A 9,683-nucleotide genomic window follows, 5' to 3' on the forward strand; every position below is an offset into this window, starting at 1 on the left:
CACCGTCGCCTGGGTCTGTTCTTTCCGACGCCTTCCTCGTGCCATCTCCGTCGATGGTGCACTTTAGCTTTAGTCACCCTACCGTGCACCAGGAGAGAGAACAAGCCGAACACGTTTAGAGTTAAATTAATGAGTAGTTAATTAGAGATAAAAAAAGGAAGTTGAAGAATTGTAAAACTGATTTGAAATTGGAGGAAATTACTGGATATTGTGAATAATGGCGTGTATTTAGGGGGATAGGAGAGTGAGACGTTTTTTTTGGCTTAAATTTAGGGGTGTGGGAAGTTATCAGATGAGTAGTAAAAACATGGTAGCTATATGAAGTAAATATATTATATTTTAGCTACTAAATATAATTATTGAAAATTTTAGTTTTGATCCATAAATAGGTAATAATGGAACCTATGCCAAGTAAATTTTACTTGATAAATTGAAGAATTGGGCCATTGAAGTGAAGGTTTCCTAATTGGGCAATTCGCAGTAATGCCTTTATTTTGGGGGTGGTCTTTAACTTTTGCCCATCAAAATGAAGATATTTAATTTTTGTCCTTCACCTAAAACTTCAGGGTTTCGAGTTCAAACCCCTACTTAGGAGAAGATTAAAAAAGAAAAGAAAAAAATCGCTAGGCAAAATTTGCCTACAAACTCTGCTCCATCGGGCATAGTTTGCCTGCAAAACTCTACCTTGAGGTAGAGTTTTGGGCAATTTATGCCTGATGGGCCAGAATTTGCCTGCAAATTATGCCTTAGGATAGAGTTTTGTAGGCAAACTATGCCTTAGCAAACTCTACGTTAAGGTAGAGTTTTGGACAAAATTCTGCCTTAAGGTAGAATTATGCCTGTTGCTAGGGGTGGGCGTTCAGCCCATCCGATTGGATATGAAATTTTTGGTTTGGATATTCGATTTTCGGATTAAAGAAATTACAATCCAAATCCAACCCAAATTAGTTCAGATTGGATTGGATATTTTAAGTTCGGTTTTAGATTATTCGGTTTGGATATTTTGGATTTTCGGATTTGACTCTTGAGGCTTAAGGCAAACTTATTAGGAACGAAATTCATGTGTTAGTTCCACAGAGGCCTAAATCTTAATTACTTAGTAAAAAAAAGCCTTCCAGTTCAAATTACGATTAACAAATTCAAGTCATGTCCAACATAGTAAATTCATACCAAATAAAAGCATTTTAGAAAAGTGAAAATGAACAAAATAAAATATAAGTAGTCATATGAAAAAATAACAAAGAACTATGCTATGGGTGACACTAACGTAAGACTTTTGAGACTTGAGAAATAAGAGAACCCTATATTATATTTGATTTAGTAGAGAATTGTATATTTGACTTAATATTTTAATGGGTAGGGCTTAGGTACTAATCTATTGAATCTTTAGAAACTAGACTTATTAGTATTGGGCACATATGATATAGGTAAGCCTAGATATAAAGTATAAATTTTTTGAATTTTCGGATATCCAAAAATCTGTAGTACTAAATCCACATCCAATCCGAAATCCATAAATTTTAAAAATAAAATTCGAAGTACAATCCATAATCCAAATATCCAAACCAAATATTTAAAAAGTTCGGATTTTGGTTTGGATTTCGGGTTGGCCCAAATTGTGCCCACCGCTATCTGATGGAGTAGAGTTTGCCTGCAAACTATGCCTTAAGGTAGAGTTTTGCAGGCAAACTCTGTCTTAAGGCCTCAAACTTCTGCACTGCGAATTCAAACCTCTACCTTGCGAAATTCCTTTTTTTTTTTATTGAGCTAGGGTTCGAACACAGAACCTCAGGGTATTAGGCGAAGGGCAAAAATTAAAGACCACCCCAAAAGAAGGCCAATCTGCGCAAAAGAATGTTCCTAATTCAAAAAGTATTGGGCAATTTGCACTATTGGCCTTATTGGGGGGATGGTCTTTAATTTTTGCCCTTCACATAAAGTTCTTGGGTTTCGGGTTATAATCCCCACTCAGTTAAAAATTAAAAAAAAAATCGCAAGGCAGAGATTTGCCTTCAGGCATAAGGCAAACTCTATCTTAATACAGAGTTTTGCCTTCATGCATAAGGCAAGACTCTACCTTGGATTAAGACGATTTTTTTTTTCGCTCAGCTGGAATTTTGCAAAACTCTGCCTTAAGGCCTAATTTTGCTACGAAACTCTGCCTTGCATTTTTTTTATACCGAGCTGGTGTTCGAACTTCGAACCTTGGGGTATTAGGCGAATGACAAAAATTAAAGACCAACATTTTCCGGGGCAAAAAATAAAGACCAGTGCCTTTGAAAGGCAATCCGCGCAAAAAAAATGAAAAGTATTAGTCCTATTAAGAACAACTTATGCAAAAGACATTGACCGCCCGTTAAGCTTGTCATTAAATTTTATATTTAGACAATTGAACTAAGGCATGTTTCAATTGCGCGCCTGAAGTCCTTAACATCTGATGAAATATATATTAGGCACTTCCGGCTCAAATTTTAAAAATATTTTTACGCATGTTCTTAAGCACCTATTATGTGAATAGGTTGACCACTTAAGATATGTCACATTCTTTAGATATACACAATAACCTCAATAAACGTAAAACCTCATGCATATTCCAGTTGATGTATATAATAGAGGAGGTTGTAGATGTATTCAAACCTTTAATTCAAGATTGAATGTGTCTGACAGTCATTGTTTAAAAAATCTTCACATCATTATCATAGTTTAACAGGTGGTATCATGTCAGTTACCTTATTTTTCACTCTCTAACTCATGTTTATTACTGATAAAAAATAAAAAAATAAGAAACACCAAAATAACATAATAACAAAAAGGAGTAAACTTCAAAATCTGACTTTGCTTACAAGAACGGGCGTAGAGTGCAAATTTTTTGCTCGCGTTTCTGTGTTGGTTAAACTCGAATAGATACAGAGAAACTTCACTAACTAAAGAACAGTAAGATAACTAAACAAAAGGGGCAGAATCAATACTTCGTTATATAAAATAAAAAATTAAAAAAAAAATTGAAACATGGAACTCGATCCATCAAAAGCTAACTTATGAGGTGAGAATTGCCCATGACCATATAAAGAGACCAAATATCCACATCCCCACCTGATGCATGTGGGAAAATTCAACAACCATGCGTTTGTACCATAAGTCCTGACATTCTGCCTAGCTCTAAAGGTGAAAATCTTCGTGGCCTTAAATTTATCAGTAAATTTTTGTGCGTATAAATAGTTCCAGACAAAAGCAATAGGTTCAATTGAATCAGCAGAACCAACGGTCTAAATCCCTCTCTGAGTAACAGATCATAAGTACAAAGTAATCAACATTAAGGACACTAAAAGTCTTTTAAACAGACCGTCTTGAACGCTCCAATCTTGGAATGATCTGCAGCAGAAACTTGAACGTCTAGCTGCAGCAGCGACAATCATGGCGTGCAACGTCATTGCTGCTATCTTTATTTTGATTTTCCCTCTCTTGGGTATTGGCCTCTTCCCTTCTTCTTTTTGTCAAACAACAATGCAGCAACTGCAATATCATTTATCTTAGACTCCATTCTGATAATTACGACGAAGCTTATACGCAACTTTTATCGAAATGAACAAGTTATTACTAGTGCTTTGAATCTCCATAAACTATGAGTTAAGAGTATATGTAGCATAAAAGCTTGGTCATCCAATTATATTTTAGATTTTGAATAATATAATAGTAAGAGAAGAAGAGGAGGAAACAGAAATTACATTATTAAAATAGGATTTGTTCATCTGTTGGCAGGGTATTAAGTAGACTAATGACAAGCAGACAATTTGTTAAGCATGTTCCTAACTAGGCAATACAATGAGGAGGCATGACAGCTAAAATTTATTTTCTGAATTCAGCAGAATAGAATAGATGTAACGTTTTCTATTTGAATGATTAATTTATATATCTATGAAGCTGGAAGAATTATATAAATCAACGTTATTGATTTGTCAACCAATTATTTAGGTATACACAGTTTAGCAACTAATCATTTGCTGAATACAACAAAAAAGATTCTTAACTAATGCTGGTGGCACTATCACTATGGAGAAAGCAAAAAAGATTATTTACTCTTCAAATTAAAGACGTGGTTAAAATAGAGCAGAAGTGTGTAAAAACTTATTTGGACCCAGTGTTTACACCAATCCAATAGATACATGACAGGTTTTAATACACACTTTAAGTATTAATTTGTCACACCCCAATCCCGATAGGGCATGATGGGCACCTGACCCTTACTTAGAGCCGAGCGAACCCGCTGTTTCTCGTTATAATCATAATCTCACAGGACTCTTAAGCCATGAAATGAAATGCATAATGAAAGCTTTTCGAAAACATTCTTTTCGTCTTTCTCGAATGAAATAAAATCTGTAATCATATGAACCTGTAAAGTAATGCATAATGACACATCGACTTGAATAGTCGCTTACAGGGCTGGCATACTGTATACATGACTTTGTCTGCAAAGTCTCTAACATAAATCAACATACCATAATATTGATACTCTGACTCGGCAACACTCCGGAAAGAAATGAAGCTCGCCAATCCAGCTGGAACATCTTCTAGCAATATCCACTACTCATCTGTATACACCTGCGTGGCATGAAACGTAGCGTCCACAAGAAGGGACGTCAGTACGAATAATGTACTGAGTATGTAAGGCATGAGTAACAACATAACATAGCTTTGAAAAGTAATGAGGAATAAGAGAGATAACCTGTACATCTGAATGCCTCGTAAGGCGGATGTTATGCATGCTTAGCCTTTAAAAAAAAAACGTTTTTATACATATACATAGTAACAGGCCCGGCCATTAAGGCGTGGTGTCATATATAATATCATGCCTGGCCATCAAGGCTCGGTGTTATCATCATTAGCCTGCGTCCAGGCCTCCCGCGTCCGGGGCAATATCATAACATGCCCACTGCAGTGGTGTGCACATCTACGTGCCTGCTCGGCCGACTATAGCGCGGCGCGGGGTGAGAAAATACATACATATATATATAAAGCATGCATGAGAGCCAAATAAAAGCTCTGAGTACATCAGAGTGACGTAAGGTCGGTAACCTCCAATTATATTATGGAATAATCATCGTCGCTTTGTCTCACCTTGAAGGAAAAATTATTATAAGGTGAGACCAACAACAATAAATAAAATTAAGAAAGGTCAAAAGATAGCTCAATATTCTCATATCGTCATTGAAATCATAAGCTTGGTGTCACGACCCGACTAGGGGCCGTGACGAGTACCCGATACTTGTACCGAGCACCCCTTATCTATCGTATTACCTGTACCTCTTAGCAAGCCGTGTAAACCGAGCCATTTTTTTTTCCTTGAACATAAACTAATAAACTCCGTTATTACCTTGTACAACAATATTAACATGCCAAAACACTATACATATACATATTTCCATTAGAATGGTACAGTACTTATCGTTTGATAATCGGAACGAGGATCAAAAGTTTCCTTTGGATTCTACTCCCAAAATAAGTCAAACGGAGCAATAGGGAAAATCCGGGAACAATGGGCCCACCTCGGGTCAAATGAGGCGGCGTACCAAATTTACGTACATTATATTTCATGACGTCACTTGTGAGGGTTTTAAGGTAGTCGGGTCATATTTATGCCAGTTCTAGATGTTTAGGAAGTTTCTCTAATATTTTACACAATTTCTAATTCAATTCTACTGAATGAAAAAGGGGAAACTTTAAGTGCGGATTCCGGGAAATAGAGTTGTCCCCGAGGCTCGTACCCAACTTTTTACGTTTAAGACATGCCATAGAAGGAAGGGTGAAGCCTTACATACCTTTTCCGCTTCATACACGTCTCCAAAATCAAGTTTCAAGTTCGCCAAAATCTACAATTTGGTCACAATTACCAAATGTTAATTGTAAGGCTTTAAGATTTCAATCTTAACCAATACTTGTCTACAAAAATTTGGGCAGCATCTCCCCTATAAATACACCATCCCCAAAATTCAACTTAGCCAATTTTTTATCAACAACAATCCGGGAATTCAACCTGGCCAAACTATCAACACAATGACAACAACCATGACTACAAAACACAATATAACACAACTAGTCTTCTTTTCAACATAATGCAATAGCTTTCATTCCAACTTCACATTTCCAAACCAATCTCAATGTTTTTACATTCATTACTAATCAAGATCATTACAATATAATTCGGAAGCATTTCATATCGTTTCTACCAAATATTCACAAGATATACAAAATATACAAACTTTCCACCAAAACCATAATCCATCCAAAACTTCTAATCTTCAATCTACATATTCATAACATATTTCCATCTTCCAATTTCATCAACCATAATCATAATTTGCACCTTAATAATTTCATTTTCATAATTACATAAATCTACCATAAAATCACAAAACTTCTCATAACCACTTAACAACCAATCTTTCATGCCAATATGGACTATTATCCTTCCAAATTCACCAACTAACATAATAATTCACATTTAAAACTCCACTTCTATAATTACATAAAAACTTCATTAAAATCACATAATTTCCTATAACTATTTCCAATAATTTTCCATGCCAACTTGAACCATTTTCCTCCATTTCCAATATAAATTTCACCATAACCACAACTAGAATACAACATAAAATTCAACTCATACTATTTATACAACAATATACATATATGTCCACCCACTTTGTAAACTTCCATATTTCCATAAATTCTACTCATTTCTACATACTACAACATAAACCAACCTTCATAACATAATAAAAAGGGATTAATTCTTACCTTTTTCTACAATCTTTTTCACTTGACCAAGTTGTCAACTTGAAGAAACAAGTGCTCTTTCTTCCAAAATAATTACACCAAGTTGTAAAGGACCCTTGAATTAGTAGAAATACCACAAGAAAATAATTTTTGGAGAAAGATTTCAAAGGGCAAAAATTTGCAAGCTATGGCCGTATGGCCTTTAAGCTTTTGTTCTTCTTTTTGTTGTTTTTCTCTTTCTCAAATTTTCTTGAAGTTTCTAAGACTAATGATCCCTTCTAGTCTTATTTATCACATGAAAAATTAATTAAGTGACATGGGTTGGGCCAGGTATGGCCGGCCACCCTCACTTTTGGGCCTAAATTCGTTTTTTATTTTTTTGGGCCAACTCGGTTGATCCCGAGTTGGGCCTAGCCCACTGACCTTTCGACCTTAAAACGTCCATATCTCCTTGTACCGACGTCACCTTAGAACCCACGACCTATGGTTGGAAAGCTAATTCAATTATCTACAACTTCTATTTCTTAGTATTTTTCCAAATTCCAAACTTATAATACCGTTTTTGCCCCTAAAAGTCAGATCACCCGAAAACGTTTTCTTAAAAATATTTGTTTGGAGGACTTCCACTTTGATTTGGCCCAAGGGTCCTTCTTGAGTTGTGTTTAACTTCACATATGTGATTCATATGACTTTTTAGATGTCCAAAAAAAATCTCGATGTGTGGGCCCCACCTCAGCTTACAAATAATCCGACGTAAAAAAAAATACGGGATATAACACTTGGAACCTTTGAACATAAAATCGTTCTCATCATAGTCATCATAATAATGTAAAGCTCATGTACATGGAAATCTCTATGAATAAAATCATCTCATAAAAGCATTGATCTCATAACTTGAGACTTTTAGCCATAAAATCATCATCATCATAATCATCATAGAAAATATCCTCATTTTTGACATCATCATTATCATCTTAACATGCTCATCGCGGTTATCATAAGAGCTCACAGAATCATAAATCTCTGATTTGAAAAATACGGCATTTTGGGAAAAACAGCTATGAATTATTAGGAAAGGAATTATGCCTTGGAGTCGTAAACATTTAACTTTTGAAAACGAGGAAGATATGGAAACCTTTATGAAGCCGTAGTATCGGAATCATGCCTGTAGAAGCTAAATAAAATTATAAGGATCACGAAATTCGTGGACTTCTAGCATTTGCGGAACCAATGATATTATGAGTACGATAAAAAGATTTATAACGAAAGGATCATGCCTTTAGAAAGAAGGGGACTAGCCTTAACATACCTGGAAGATAATTTCTCGACTTCCAACTTACTTCCAGTTTTGCAATTCACTTAAGATCATTGATAGCCTCGTAATCTACATATAGAACCATTCATATTATTGTTAGAATCATCATCATACGCTCGTCTTAAGCTCATAGTTAAAATCCTTTTAGATTCTATCGAAATTCGGGCAGCATCTCCCCTGTTTATATGCCAAGCCCGAAATCCTAATATCAATAACCAATCAACAACAACAATACCAACATCATCAATACCATTATTCATGCCAATATATCTCCCAAAACATCCCACACGATGTTTTCTAAATTTCTCAACTTACCAACTTGTGATACGACTATTTGAATACTTTATTTACGTAAAGAAGCCGAAATTACTACTAACAACATCAATAACAACATCCTCAACATCCTACAAGATAATTATATGTATTTTCATCCAAATTTCTCTTCAACCCTCAATCCATAAATCAACAACATCAACACAACACACCATAACCACTATTCTTGAAATTATTCCTTAATTCATATTGATAGAGAAAGAGATTCAACAATTCATACCTTATTTTTATGAAGGTAGCAAACTCTTCACTATTTTCTTGTTCCCAAGCCACTCCAACACCAAACGAAATTATATTCGTGACTACGCATTGCCCGGACCTCGATTGATATTCCGTAGCTTGAAATTTTGCTCAAAATCTTCAATTTTATGTGATGTAAGAGACCCTTTTGTGTGCTGAAAATTCTGGAACTTTTTGGACATTTTTGGATGATGAAAATGGGGGTTTGCCCCTTTTTATAAGGGCTGAGGCGGCGTAACTGTAGCTACAGTACTGTAGCAGTATTGTAGCAGTCCTGTTTCTGCGTCGACAGCTCAGTTTGTAACGTCTATAATTCTCTACTCCGATGTCCTATCGACGAGCGGTTTGTTAAATTAGAAACTAGACTCGCCGAACTTAATTTTAGAATTTTGAAACACCTTAAAACTCCAAATATACATGGAGATATACCCCTCCAAAGTTGACTAGAAATCTGTCCAACATTTCTCAAATTTTCGTCGAACTTATTTTCTTCAATTTGCTTAACCTCGAAACCTTCCGAAACTCTTCATACATGATAATGGCCATATTCTTATGTTTCAAAATAGTCTTTCCTGATTACGACTTACGAGATCGTAATTCGTCCTTTACTTAAACAATATACTTAATAATGCCTCGTTCCTCATACTCCAAAGTTGTTTTACCTAGTCGTAACTCGACATAATTACATTCAAATTTAACCAGTGCTTCTCCGAGGTATGGGGTGTAACATTCTCCCCCCCCCCCCCCCTTCAAAAACATTCGTCCTCGAATGTTGAGGTAGAGTTCGCTCTGAGGTAGATGTCAATGTTTTTACCCGTATTTGTCGGTTATTACTTTACTTACTTTCTCGTTTGAAACCAAATTTATCCAAATTATGCAGTCTATTCTTCTTCTTTTGTGGCCAAAATTTATGTCTGTACTTAAGGTCACCCTTTTTTCTTATTATTTGTCTGTCCACTAACTCTTCATGCTTTATCGCTTTCATCGTCTCTTCAGTCTTCGTTGTTTACATCCTTGTATG

This window comes from Lycium barbarum, chromosome 7 (genome assembly GCF_019175385.1).
Source record: "Lycium barbarum isolate Lr01 chromosome 7, ASM1917538v2, whole genome shotgun sequence".
NCBI lineage: Eukaryota > Viridiplantae > Streptophyta > Magnoliopsida > Solanales > Solanaceae > Lycium > Lycium barbarum.